Raw genomic sequence first — 14,488 nt, 5'->3', positions numbered from 1 at the left:
TTACGTGGGAGCTCATCCTAAATAATTTGGAAAACACTACAAAGTCTTTCATAAAGATTCATAAATCCAAAAACAAACCTAACTCCGAAAATAAAACCTTCAGTAACTGAATTCAAAATAAATCTAAATAATACAATATTCAATACTTTAACTTAAAACAGTCAAGTAAACATAAACTCCTAAAAATATCCCCTCTCCAACTTCCATGGTGTCCTCAGCTCCACCGTCAACCGTACATCGACGCCTTGCCTTTACCTGGAAAATGTAGGTAGCACGTGGCTTGAGTATTTTATGAAATACTTAGTAAGTCACCCCACTGTTGGGGTTAGAAATGCAAACACATGCAACATATAAGCGGGACCTAACTTTTCATAAACTTTACATAGCCTTGGGCACTTTTCTATTTCGGGTAGGGTTGGATGTGTGGTAATCCTTCACACACGACCCATGTACACATACATAGACCCACCAGGCGGCTCGTATAAATACCCCCTAGGCTTGGCTTGGACGGGCACAACGTGTTACACGTCGCTAGACACCACAAAACAGAAAAGGGCCCGCATGATATCATGGAGAACAAAATATCGTAATTCATTCTTTCGTATCATAAAGAGGAAGAATCCCGATGCACGTGACATGCATATATGCATGAGGTCCCTTAACATATCTAACATGACATTACATAAGCATTGCTAACATCGCATATACGTTTCTTACATTACATGACATCTCACATGACTTACATTACATGACATATTACATAACATGAAAGTATATTCCAGTTGCATAAGCATCTCATGACATGACTCGATAATACTACGTGTATCCATGACATTGATGAATATTTTTCATGACATAATACCAGCAGATCAACCATCTTTTCATAGCATAAGCAATCAACAGTCAACATCATCCATAACTTTTCATAGCGTTCTCTGATCTGCGTCCTCGACACAGGGACGGGCAACAAACCATATGATCGGGGTTAGATCTGCGTTCTCTGAGCTAGACTCAGGGATTCGCAGGACGATGAAATTCGACGACGGCTGCTCACGTAAGTTTGGCGCATGACAAATCGTCTTTACATCCTAGAGTTGGAGATAGAGCAACCCGTCAGCCTCTCTGCGGAGCGAGTGTTCGCTCAAATCGGCGAGAGGGACGAGCAGCATGAGCACCGGCGATGGGTCCTCAACACAGGGGCAACAAACCATATGACCGGGGCTAGATCTGCGTTCTCCGAGCTTGACTCAGGGATTTGCAGGACAGTGAAATTCGGCGATGGCTCCGTCATCGAGATCGAAGGGCACGACACCATCATGTTTATTAGCAAGGGAGGTGAGCACCGCAAGCTGACCGGTGTCTACTTCATCCCGAGGCTCAAGGCTAACTTGTGAGCATGAGTCAACTCAATAAGGTCGGCTGCTTCATTTCCATCGAGCGCGGGCTACTCAAAATCTGCGATAATCAACGATGGGTACTCACGCAAGTTCGGCCCACAACAAACCATTTTTACATCTTGGAGTTGGAGATAGAGCAACCCGTTAGCCTCTCGGTCAAGACCGAAGAGATATCTTGGAGGTGGCACACAAGGTACGGGCTGAGGCCGGCTGCTTCATTTCCATCGACCACGAGCTACTCAAAATTTGCGATGATCGAAGACGGTTGCTCACGCAAGTTCGACGCACGACAAACTGTCTTTACATCCTGGAGTTGGAGATAGAGCAACCTGTTAGCCTCTCGGCTAAGATTAAAGAGGTATATTGGAGGTGGCACACAAAGTACGGGCACTTAAACATCTTTCTTGCTCTACAAAAATTACATAGGGAGGAGAATGTGCACTATTTGCGGCAATCAAAGGCATGAACAAGTTGTATGATGGGTGCCTCACGGAAAATAGAGGCGCACCCCCTTTTCGTCTCGGACATCCTACCACGCCAGTGAGCCATTGGAGCTGGTACACGGTGATATCTACGGGCCCATCAAGCCGGCGACCCCTGGTGGCAAGACCCTCTTCCTCTTGTTGGTCGATGACAAAAGCCGCTTCATGTGGCTAATCCTGCTGCAAGCGAAAAGTGAGGTGGCAGAGGCGATTAAATGCATCCAGGCGCGAGCGGAGGCCGAATGCGGGAAGAAGATGCTAGGCGATTAAGTGCATCCAGGCACGAGCGAGGGCCGAATGTATGAAGAAGATACGAGTGCTGCACACGGACCGAGGCAGAGAATTCACCTCAGCGAGCTTCGTAAGAGTACGGCGACGAGCTCGGCATGAGCGACAACTAACGACGCCCTAATCCCCCCAGCAAAATGGGGTGGTAGAATGCCAAAATCAGACCATCGTCGGGAAAGCAAGGTCTCTACTGATGACGGCCCGGATGCCTGGGTGAATCTGGGGAGAGGCGGTAATGACGACAGTCTACCTCCTCAATCGTTCGCCAATGCAAAGCCTCGATGGGAAGACGCCACACGAGTCCTGGTACAACAAGAAGCCAGCGGTACACCACCTCCGAGTGTTCGGTTGCGTTGCATACATGAAGGTAGCACGTCCCCACCTCGCCAAGCTCGATCCCAGGGGGTTGAAAGTTGTCTTCATCGGTTACGAACCCAGGAGCAAGGCGTATAGACTCTATGATCCTGCGGGGGGTGAGCTCACATGTCTCACGATGTCATCTTTAACGAAAGCACCTTATGGTAGTGGAACAATGTGATCGAGGCAGACCATAACCTAAATCAATTCACGGTGGAGTACCTCGTCAATAAGCCGCAAGAAGGAGGAGCCCAAATTCGACGCTGGATGCCGATCACGATGATGATCTGGTGGCCAGGTACCGGAGGATGGAAGACCTAGTGGGAGGAGGTGAACCACCTGGACTGACGCCGCGCAATCTCGAAAAGAGGTGGTCGAACTGCATGCCATCAGCGCAGATGTATCGAACACCTTCGCCGAAGCAGAAAGGAACCGTGTTGGCTAAAGCCAATGTAGGAGGAGATGACATCCATCACCGAAAACTAGACATGGAGTCTGGAGGATATGCCACCGGGACAACGAGCCATAGGGCTCAAATGGGTCTTCAAACTGAAGCGCAACAAAAAGGGAGAAGTTGTGAAGCACAAGGCCTGTCTAGTGGTGAAGGGCTACGTCTAGAAGCAAGGTGTGGACTTCGAAGAGGTATTTGTGTCGGTGGCAAGGTTAGAATCAGTCCGCCTTTTGCTGGCAATCGTGGCACATTGCTCTTGGGAGGTCCACCACATGGATGTGAAGTCCGCTTTCTTTAACAAAGAGCTGATGGAGACCGTCTACGTCCGGCAACCACCTGGCTTCCTGGACAACGACAACTCCGGTAAGGTACTGCACCTGCATAAGGCACTCTACGGGCTTCGGCAAGCATCACGAGCCTGTTAGCGAAGCTCGACAGTACCCTACTGTCACTGAAGTTCAAGCATTGTGCCTCTAAGCATGGCATGTACACGCACGGCCACGACGAGCAAGGACTGATTGTGGGAGTGTACGTTGACGACCTCATAATCACTGGAGGCGACATGGAAGTCCTTGGAAGATTCAAGAGGGAGATAGATGTCAAAGAACTTCAAGATGAGTGATCTCGGCGTACTCAGCTACTACCTCGACATCGAAGTGCAACAAAGTACTACCAACATCACCATTTGTCAAAGTGCGTATGCAATAAAGTTGTTGGACACTGCTGGGTTAGTAGACAGTAACCCTACAAGGACGCCAATGAAGGCTTGACTCCAGCTGAGGAAGGTCGGCACTACGACGACAGTCTACTCCACCAATTACCGCAACATTGTCGGGAGTCTACGCTATCTAGTAAACACTCGCCCTGATCTTGCTTATTCCGTTGGATATGTGAGTAGGTTTATGGAAGCACCTAGGGAGGAGCATCTAGTGGCTGTCAAGCGTATCTTGCGCTATGTAGCCAGAACTAGAGGCTGAGGTGTAAGATATTGCGTAGGGAGAAAAAAGGAGAAGCTTGAGCTGGTCGGCTACAGTGATAGTGACATGGCTGGTGATGTTGATGATCGTAAGAGCACCAGCGGGATGATTTACTTCCTCTCAGGCGACGCGATCTACTGGCAACCAACTAAGCAAAAGGTAGTTGCTTTATCTTCTTGCGAAGCAGAGTACATTGCCGTTTTTATTTTCTTTCAACAACTTTCTTCTCTCTTTCGTCAAACGATTTCCTCTCACACCAATTGTGAAAAGGGATTTCCCCTTGCCGATTGTCAAAAAAACAACAAAGAGTTGTCTTCTAACTCATTTAGAAGTCCTCTTTTAACCAATCTCTCAATCCTATTGAGATTAATGAGGCGTAGTCTTAAGTGCCAAAGATAGGTATTAGGAGAAATCTTTTGTCGTTTATTTTGATTTTCAGCTGTTTTAAACATCTCGGTATTTAAAATAGCTTTTGTTTCGCTCGATTTTAACATATATTAGTTGTTTTCTAGTTTTACCGAACAAATATGAATACCTCTTTTGAAAATGAACACTTCATTGATTTCAAAAGATAATTTATCTCCAAAAAAACAACTTTAAATTTTCTATTGATCTTGCTCAGCCAACTTCTTTTGTTCCAACCTTGAGTGTTATCTTGCCTTCCACAAGCATTCTCCAAGAACTTGTTTCTTGGAAAGAAAAAAAAAAAAAAAAGAACAAATATGATTAGTGACCTTGAATCTTAGTATCCTAGTTGAGTGATCATACTCTACAAAACATATTTCTACAACTAGTAAATCATATTTATCTTGTTGTGCCTTTTCGGCTTTCTTCTCTGCAAGGTATTTTTGGCAGTGACTTTTCCCATGCCCGTTTTCATTGCAATGGAAATATTTTTCATTATCTGCATTTTGAACTTTGTGTTTGCGGTTAGTATGAATCTTATCTTTTCCCTTACCCTTTTTATCATATGCATCTCAAACTGTTTGATTTTGCATTTGAACTGGGGTTTATGGGACATTCCTCAGTTAAAACAAACCTCAAATCATCATTTATAACTATTGTGTTTAGGTTTGATTTTCTTGTTGCGTAATTGTCGCCGTTTAATTTCTCAGAAGCAAGTAATTTTACTATTGAGCTTGCCATGCTAAGATTTAAAACAAATTCTATTAGTAAATTGACTTAATCCTTTTTAATCCAATCAAATTTAGCAAATGTAATAATGTACCCAAAAATTATTAATTTGCAACGATACTTTAGTGATTTAGAGCAACTACTACCGAGGGGCAGTCAATCACTTCTTCACTAAACCAAGACATTCTTGACTTAAACACTAATCCCAAATAACTCTTATTCCTTTAGCCTTTTAGTTATCGCCACTTTGGTCAAGAATATACCAACTCTTAGTAATTCTTCGTAAGTGTGACTCGCCATTTTCAGACCTTAGAGATCGGCCCCAATAATGCTATCAAATGAAAAAACCAAAGTTGAGAATGAACCTAAGAAATTTTATCCATTTATGGAGTTTGCGTTGTTCCGACTCCCATGTTACGACTCTCCGAATGGGTAGTTGCTCTAGGGCAACATGCAGTCAGAACATAGGAATCTCACGGTGCAACCTAGTGGTGGAGACCATAGGATGCATTGATATACTTCCTTCTCCCACTTACTATAAATACTTTCTCTATTCACTTTGTTATTAACTCATGCAAATACCTTCCGAATGGAAGCCGCTCCTAGGGCGACATGAGGCCGAGCATGAATCTCATGGTGTGAATTTTTCAGGGAGCGTAAAAAGAAAACAATGTATCTCATATACCTTTTTCCTCCCACTAAGTATTTTAGAAGGTTGGGTATACTGATTACTTAGGTATATTTCGGCTAATTAAATATAACCTAAGTCTAAGTATAACATTTATACTGGGTTTTTACTTAGGATGTCTAGGTGATTTTTCATTTTTTAAAAAATCCTTACATCACTCACGCATGCTCATAAAACTGGACTAACTAAGCTCAAGTACTAGCCCGATCTCCAGGTAACAGGTGTTCCATAAACCACCAACTTAAGTACCTCCAGCTTTAGACAAGATCGTGTTAGGTGAAGTTTCTTGTAACTGCAGTTTTACAAGATTTCGACCTATTTTAACTATTAAAATTGATCGTGCTTGGTTGTTAACTTTAAATGAGCATGCATTTATCTTTGTTATAGATTTTAACGTCTATTTCGTTTTAGGACATTGAATATAACCTATAACATGCATCTAACATGCTTTATATAACAATTGTATAATCATCAATTTCATGCAATAATATAACAATTTATATCTATCACTCATGGAACCCTAAACATGCATATTATACATTATAACACTTATAACATATTTGTAATGCATGAAACATGCTTAGCCTATGGTGGGATTTTAAATATATATGACATACTTTATGCATATACATTTTCTATTTAATTAAAACATACATTCATAATGCATAATTAATTAAACACACTAAAGTGGAATGGTTTTGGCATTTTAAAGCATGCAATTAACTAAATTATTACATTAATAATTAAAAATAACTTGAACCACTCCCGAGGATCACGAACTGGCCGAACTAACCCTTAAAAACGTTGAACCGAACCCCAACTGGCAGAAAAACACCCGAACCGCTTCTTCCATCTTCTTATTCGGTTCAGCTTGCTATCTCTTCCATTTTCATCAATTACAACCTGAACTTTAATGACTCCATAAAAATTATAGACCTTTCTTCACTCATTAAAGCCTATACACATTCAGCCAATTACATAATTGTATCAAATGGAAGCATAAAAAATGTCAAAATTCATAAACATCCACTTTAGCAACCACAATTTTCATTCATGAAATGGTACCCACCATGCTCAAATTAATGTAAATAAAGTGCCTAAAACTTGCTCTGATTGAATTGAAGGTGTTAATAAAACACATGCGGAAGCAACTTGGATCTTAGGCACTCTAAGTACATCAATTATAATAAATTAACTAGCATGTTCAAAAGCATTAAAATTCAATGAGTTTGAATACTAACATTTTGTAGTTTAAAATCTTTTTTCCTCACGAACCTGTTTCGAACCACCACTAGTGTCTTCTCTACTTTTCTCTGGCCTTAGAACGGGATTGTGGAATCCAATGAGTGATTAAATTTGAAAGGAATTTAGTATATGTAAAGAGAGAGTTTTGAGAGAATTTCTCAAAATTTTTCAAGAAGAATTTCCATGTAAGTTGATCACTTTATTTATAGAGTCATATTTGCATGTTCATGCAAATTTGAGATTACCAAATTTTGACACTCAAAATTTCACTCAAATTTGTGGGATTATTTGGCAAGCATGCAAGTTTGAGTTAACCAAATTTTGACACTCAAAATTTCACTCAAATTTATTTGACAAACATGCAAGTTTGGTTAAACCATATATTGTAACACTCAATATTCCACTAACTCAAACATAGATTTTTCCATTAAGTGAAGTCAACATTTTGACTTTCTTTATTTTAATTCAACAATTAAATAATTAATTTCAAATCAAAATAATATTGAATGAGTAATTAAACAATTTAATTAATATTTAACATTAAATCAAATGTCAATCTCAATCAATTCCGGCACATATTTATTATGAATCTCTATTCATAATTAAAATATTTAAATCTTATTTAAATATCTCTAATTCTCTCTTTTTGTTTAGTTCATAATTAAAACAAAATGCGGTTAAATATTTAGGGTATATTCCCTAATTTGAATTCAAACACTTCGAACTCACTCGTTACACTGTTCTAAGGTTTAGTCCGATATGAGCTAGCAAGGGGACCTAATGGACCTATAGATCATGGGCTCCAACAATCCGAGATTAAGTAACTAAACTCATTAACTTTGTTAACTAACATTCGTTAACTACTAGGATACTCCACTATAGCGTAGTAGTTGCACTCCCCTCACTATAGATATATTTCTGTCCATTTGATATAAACATGATTAATAAGTCGATCCTTCACAGGTTGTTCATAACTAGAGCTGTGTCACTTTACCATTTTACCCCTGAAGTTACTTCTTGTTCCTTTAAGTCTCACTGATTCTCTAATGAACAATTGGTTTATTGTCCAACCACCAAACCAAATCCCTCTCGAGCCAATGAGAGGGTGGGGCCCCTTGTTCAAGACCTGGAGTCAATACTTAAGGGAACGACCTCTCTACTATCCCTAAAAGTGGGTAGGAGTAAATTTCATCTTACACCCTATATCCTCAGCTATTCACCCAGTCTTACCCCTGAAATGGGAGGCTTACTAAATCGGCGAACTCAGGTCACTCTCACCCATGCAAATCTAAGGATAATTTCGAATAAACAGGAGTTCATAGTTAGCTCAGGATTAAGATCGAGTTACCTAGGTCATTGAATGAAAAAATCAGTCTCAACAGTAAACCACATTATAAAGTGAGAGTGGTTTTCTTTATGGTCCGATCTTATGCAATACTCATTGCATAGGACTCCTCCACTCACATATCTCCATATGTACAATTTAGTGACCACATTCTTTATATCATATACAAAAGTGGCTCGCATCCATAGTGTCTCCAGAATAAGGTACTCAACCTTATTTCAGTACTATAGATCATTTTGACTATATACTTGAACTTGATCCACTCTTATGTCTCTACATATAGTTCAAGTAATCATACTATAGCTAGAGTGTTCTTAGTTTATTGAATTTAGATTAATGATCGTAAAATTTACTTTATTCAATAACAATTTTTACTGAATAAACATCCATAGTAACTTTATTGAAAACATAATATGTTTTTGTTTACAAACTATGAGTTTTTGGACATAAAACCTAATAGTGTAGTACTCCTTTACACACGGCTCATGTACGTGTACATGGACCCACCAGGCAGGCTCGTATAAATACCCCCTAGGATTGGCTTGGTCGATGCACAACGTGTTACACGCCACCGAACACCACAGAACAGGAAAGGGCCCGCATGCTATCATGGCAAACATCAATATCGTAATTCATTCTTTCATATCATAAAGGGGAAGAATCCCGATGCACGTGACATACATATATGCATGAGGTCCCTTAACATATCTAACATGACATTACATAAGCATTGCTAAAATCGCATATACGTTTCTTACATTACATGACATCTCACATGACTTACATTACATGACATATTAAATAACATGAAAGTACATTCCAGTTGCATAAGCATTTCATGACATGACTCGATAATACTATGTGTATCCATGGCATCCATCAACATTTTCTATAACATAATACTAGCAGATCAATCATCTTTTCATAGCATAAGCAATCAACAGTCAACATCATCCATAACTTTTCATAGCGTAAACAGTCACATAATCCATACATCATATAGTCATCACAATAAATATGGTGCATGCAGGGTCCCCATACGGCATGCACCATCATACAACACGTAGTAAGCTAACTCCAACAGTAAGGTCACTTACCTTGATGGCCTTGGCCGAAGTCACTCACAACAACTAATCCCAACGGTTAAATACGTCCTATAATAACCACATAAAAACTTAGGAACCTTTCATAACATACCCTAGCTAAATCTGTCTTTGACGGTTAGAAACCATACTGACTTCAGATGGTATAACTAAGGGCAAAAACGGCTTCAAAAGAGCCAAAAATCCTGGAATCGATATATTATAGTGATACCGAGTCGATAAGCTGAGTTGTCGAGCCGACCAACTAAGCCTCCAAGTCGAGCTGCGGGATTTGACAGGGCCGAGCCGCCATACACGTCAAGTCGAGCTGAGAACCCTAATCTGATGTGCCGCTGCTGCTGACGACACAATCTCCTCCGTTTTCGACAACGGTCACGTGGTGTCCTCCTCCTTCGCTTCAGACGGTTTGCCTTTTTCGACGTAGCAATTTCGATGTCGACGTTAACTTCCACTCGACTCTTCCTCCAAATCAACAACACAATTGATTTCAAGAACTCATCGAACAAGAAAACCACCCAGCTAACCAACCCACATGTTTTTCCGGCTAGCACTCTCGATTTTCCCGTACTCTCAGATACTCTAAAAAACACAAACAAGTTTGGAGAGCAAAAGTCGTTTTCAAGGAAGGAGAAGAGTTGAATATAGGAATATAAAAGGTTTCATAACTTTTCCATTAAGGTAATAACTTCCTTGTCAGAAATCGTGCACCTTTTCCAGCGAGAATAAATGCATAGCATAATATCTTTTCATTTTGGCAGCAAAAATAAAATCTCAACATAAAATCTAAAGGAAATGAAATCCGAACCCTTACAAATTTCTTACCAAAGTAGTACATTCGTTTTTTTATAAACATAACTTTCATGAATACATATGTGGCGTATTAGTATTTCATAATCCTGAAATAATCATGCTAAAATAATGTGCATGACATATCATTTAACAGTATTATGCATCATACAACATGGAAGTCATAATAGGATATATAATATAACATTAACATCTCATAGTCCAACTTACAAAATAACATATTATAATATAAGTCATAACATAACGTAATACATGTCATACATTCATAAAAGCGATGTATATAGGGGCCACAGAGCACATGTCATTCATACTTCATTCAATTTATCCCACCAGCTAATATTGATACCAGCCTAGGCCAGAGTTCATCCCACCAAGCCAATATTGGTACTATCCTAGGCCAGAGTTACTAAGTAAGGCCCTTTATTTGGTTGACCTAGTATAGAGTTATTAATTATTAGTACTAGCCTGAATCTACTCCACAAGGTCTAAGTCAATCTTAGATCTATCATCTTGAAGGCATTAATTAGAACAAAATGAATGGAAGGATTAGCCACCTTGTAGTAGGGGTGTACATGGGTCGAGTTGAGAGAATTTTTTGGACCAACCCAAAAGTTCAATTTAGTTGGATCGGTATCCAACTCAACTCGAAATTGATTCACAACCGAATTCAACTCAACTTCTATTTTCGGGTTAGGTTTGGGTTGGGTTCGAGTTGTTCAAAAGAAGAACTCTATTATTGAAGCACTTGAGGTTAAGGCTAAAGCTGAGCAACTAGGAGGCAACAAATGTGAACCCAAGAGCTAAAGCTGAATTGAGACAAGAATTCGAGAACTGAATACTGACTCCGAGGGCGAGACTGAGGCACGATGAGATAAAAGGTAAGTGGTAGTTTAACCTTTGCTCTGAATGTTGGTGACTAACAAAAATTGAGGTGAGATTGAGAGGAGGAGTGATTTGAGTGATTGAAAGGGAGGTCATTTTATAGGACCGGATTTCATTGCTTCCTGGAATTTGTTGGGATTTTTGTGGATGAAATTGAATTCATCTCCTCCTTCTCCGCAATAACTAAATTCAAATTTCTATTATTAACTTCAACACCCTCCCTTGAACTGAATTCTGCAGAAATCAATTTAGGACTTCACTTCATCTTCTTGATATACATCTTGGAATCTGTACATCCCCATCTTTCTTCTAAGCTTCTCGAACAATGGTTGTTTCAAGGGCTTTGTGAATAGGTCTGCGATTTGTTCATCACTTCGACAAAAGTTGAGTTCAATAATGCCTTCTTTACACAATTCACGCAAGAAATGAAATTGAACATCGATGTGCTTACTCCTTCCATGCAACACAGGATTTTTAGGCAACTTAATAGTTGACATATTATCACAAAATATAATCGTCGTACCTAGTTGCTTCTGATTAAGAATTTCAAGCATTTTTCTTAACCAAATTGCTTGGTACGAGCATGTTGCTGCTGCCACAAATTCTGCTTTTGTAGTTGAGAGTGTTACAATAGGTTGCTTCTTTGAAGACCAACAAATAGCTCTTGAACTCATCATGAAAATACTTCTTGAAGTACTTTTACGATCATCTATATCACCTGCATAGTCGCTATCTGTATAGCCAACCATCTTCGGATCATCTCCTTTCTTGTAGAATATCCCCAAATCAAAAGTTCCTCTCACATAACGAAATATTCTTCTTGCTGCATTGAGATGTTTTTCTGTTGGATGCTCCATGTAACGACTTATCATACTAATCGCATACATGATGTCTGGTCTTGTTGAAGTTAAGTACATCAAACTTCCCACAATTTGTTTGAAGTACCTATTATCAACCTCTCGCCCTTCAATATCCTTGTGCAACTTCAAACCTAATTCTGATGGAGTTCCAAATGTGCGCTCATCCAATTTAAATCTTTCAAGTAATTCTTTAGCATATTTCTTCTGACAGATAAAGTTACTTGCGGGAGTTTGAGTAACTTCTACTCCAAGAAAATATCTCATCAAACCAAGATCTGTCATTTCAAATTCCTTCATTATGCTCTTCTTAAAAAATTCAAACATTTAGTCATTATTGCTAGTAAATATTAAATTGTCAACATATAAGCAAATAATGATAATGTTACCTCCCTTTTCATTTTTCACATACAACGTATGTTCATACGGGCATTTAGTGAATCCAATCTTTTCAAAATGAGAATCAATGCGACTGTACCATGCCCTTGGAGCTTGCTTCAAACCGTACAAAGCTTTCTTCAACTTGTATACTTTTTCCTCTTTGCCTTTTTGAACAAAACCTTCTGGTTGCTCCACATATACCTCTTCTTGAAGCTCTCTATGTAAGAAGGCCAATTTCACATCAAGTTCATAAATAGGTCAAGATTTCTGTGCTGCAATAGAAATTATAAGCCTGATAGTATCTTGATGTGTCACTGGTGCAAATACCTCCTTATAATCAATTCCATACTTCTGCTTGTAACCTTTTGCAACGATTCGCGCCTTGTACTTATCCACCTCACCGTTTTCATTCAACTTGATTTTGAAAACCCATTTTACTCCAATTTTTTTCTGCCCGCTAGGAAGATCAATGAGCTCCCAAGTCTTGTTCTTCTCTATGGATTTGATTTCACTGTCCATAGCTTCCTTTCATTTCTTCTCCTTTACCGCTTCTTCATAGACAATTGGATCACTATCCAAAAAGAATGCAAAATAACGACTATCATGATTCATAGTCCATCTCATAATCAATCATCCAATTTGGTCTCTTTCTTGTTCTTGGATTTCTTTGATTATGATCATGATCTTCTTCTACTAGTTCTTCTTGTTGAGCTTGTGATGAGCTCTCTTCATGCTCATAGTGAGGCTGAATAGGGGCTTCAGTTTGTTCTTCTTCAAGATCTACACGAATCTGCTGATTCAAAGTGATCTTTTCTTCCCATGTCCAAGTCTTCTTTTTGTCAAAGACTACATCACAACTTACCACCACCTTCTTTGTCAAAGGATCATAGAGCTTGTACGCCTTAGAGATCTCGCTTACTCCAAGGAACGCACACTTCAAACTCTTGTTCTCAAGTTTCTTCCTTTTCTCATCAGGAACGTGTGCATATGTTATGCACCTAAAGATTCTAAAGTGATCTACTGCAGGTTTTCTTCCGCTCCATGCTTCTTGTGGAGTCATATCTCTAACAGAAAAAGTAGGGCTCCGATTGAGAATGTGAATGGACCACACGATAGCTTCTGGCCAGAATTCCTTCGGGACTTCTCCTTTATTTAGTAAACTTCGAACCATGTTGAGAATGATCTTGTTTTTCCTTTCGGCCACACCATTTTGTTGTGGTGTATATACTGTTGTTAACTGCCTCCTTATGCCCTTCTCTTCACAAAATTTAATAAACTCGTTCGAGTAGAACTCTCCACCTCTATCAGTTCTTAAAGCCTTGACTCTTCTTCCAGTTTCTGTCTTCATAGTAGCACAAAATTTTTTGAAGCAATCAAAGGCTTTTGATTTGGCGTGCAAGAAATAAGTCCATGTTTTTCGACTAAAATTATCGATGAGGGTCATGAAATATTTTTTGTCACCATTTGATGCTAGAGAGATGGGACCGCATATGTCCGAGTGAATGAACTCCAAAATTGCTTGAGCTCTTCTTGATTTTCCGGATGGAAAAGAATCTCTTTCATGTTTTGCTACTACACAACTCCTGCAAATTTCTGTTGGAGGAGTAATATTTGGCAACCCAGTTACCATCTTCTTTGAAGACAACGTCTTTAATCCTTTGAAGTGTAGATGACCATACCTAAAATGCCAAAGCCATGTGGTATCTTCTTTCTTCACCATCAAAATTTTGGCAACAATATTTAACGTCAATGGATATGGACGGTTGATGGTCATCTTCATCTTAGCAATCGATCCTCTTTTAGAGTCATAAATCTCACATTCATCATTTTAGAATGTGATCACATACCCCTTTTCTTGTAACTGACCGATACTAAGTAAGTTGGCCTTCAGATCAGGAAGGTAGAATACATTAGAAATAGACTCTACGAAGCCATTTCTAGTCTTGATATCTACGGTTCCTTTCCCCGTCACTTGGATAGTTGAATTGTTGCCAAGAGAAACCATAGCATGAAAATTTTCATCCAGAGTTGAGAAGAATTCCTTACAACCTGTCATATGGTTGCTGCATCCAGAGTCTACGACCCATACACATT

At 39.4% G+C, this 14,488-nt stretch overlaps 1 long non-coding RNA gene across 1 annotated transcript; it reads right to left on the bottom strand.

The window, feature by feature from the left end:
- Positions 1-870: 870 nt before the first annotated feature.
- Positions 871-9,371, bottom strand: LOC111472078. Its single transcript, XR_002715329.1, has 3 exons — positions 9,307-9,371; positions 1,924-1,926; positions 871-933 (listed from the first exon to the last, which is right to left on the bottom strand). It is a non-coding gene; the product is annotated as an uncharacterized LOC111472078 (long non-coding RNA).
- Between the last annotated feature and the right edge of the window lie 5,117 nt (positions 9,372-14,488).

Source organism: Cucurbita maxima, unplaced genomic scaffold (assembly GCF_002738345.1).
Source record: "Cucurbita maxima cultivar Rimu unplaced genomic scaffold, Cmax_1.0 Cma_Scf00064, whole genome shotgun sequence".
Taxonomy (NCBI): domain Eukaryota; kingdom Viridiplantae; phylum Streptophyta; class Magnoliopsida; order Cucurbitales; family Cucurbitaceae; genus Cucurbita; species Cucurbita maxima.
Note: the sequence above shows the minus strand (reverse complement) of the source record. Positions and strands in the feature narration are given on the sequence as shown.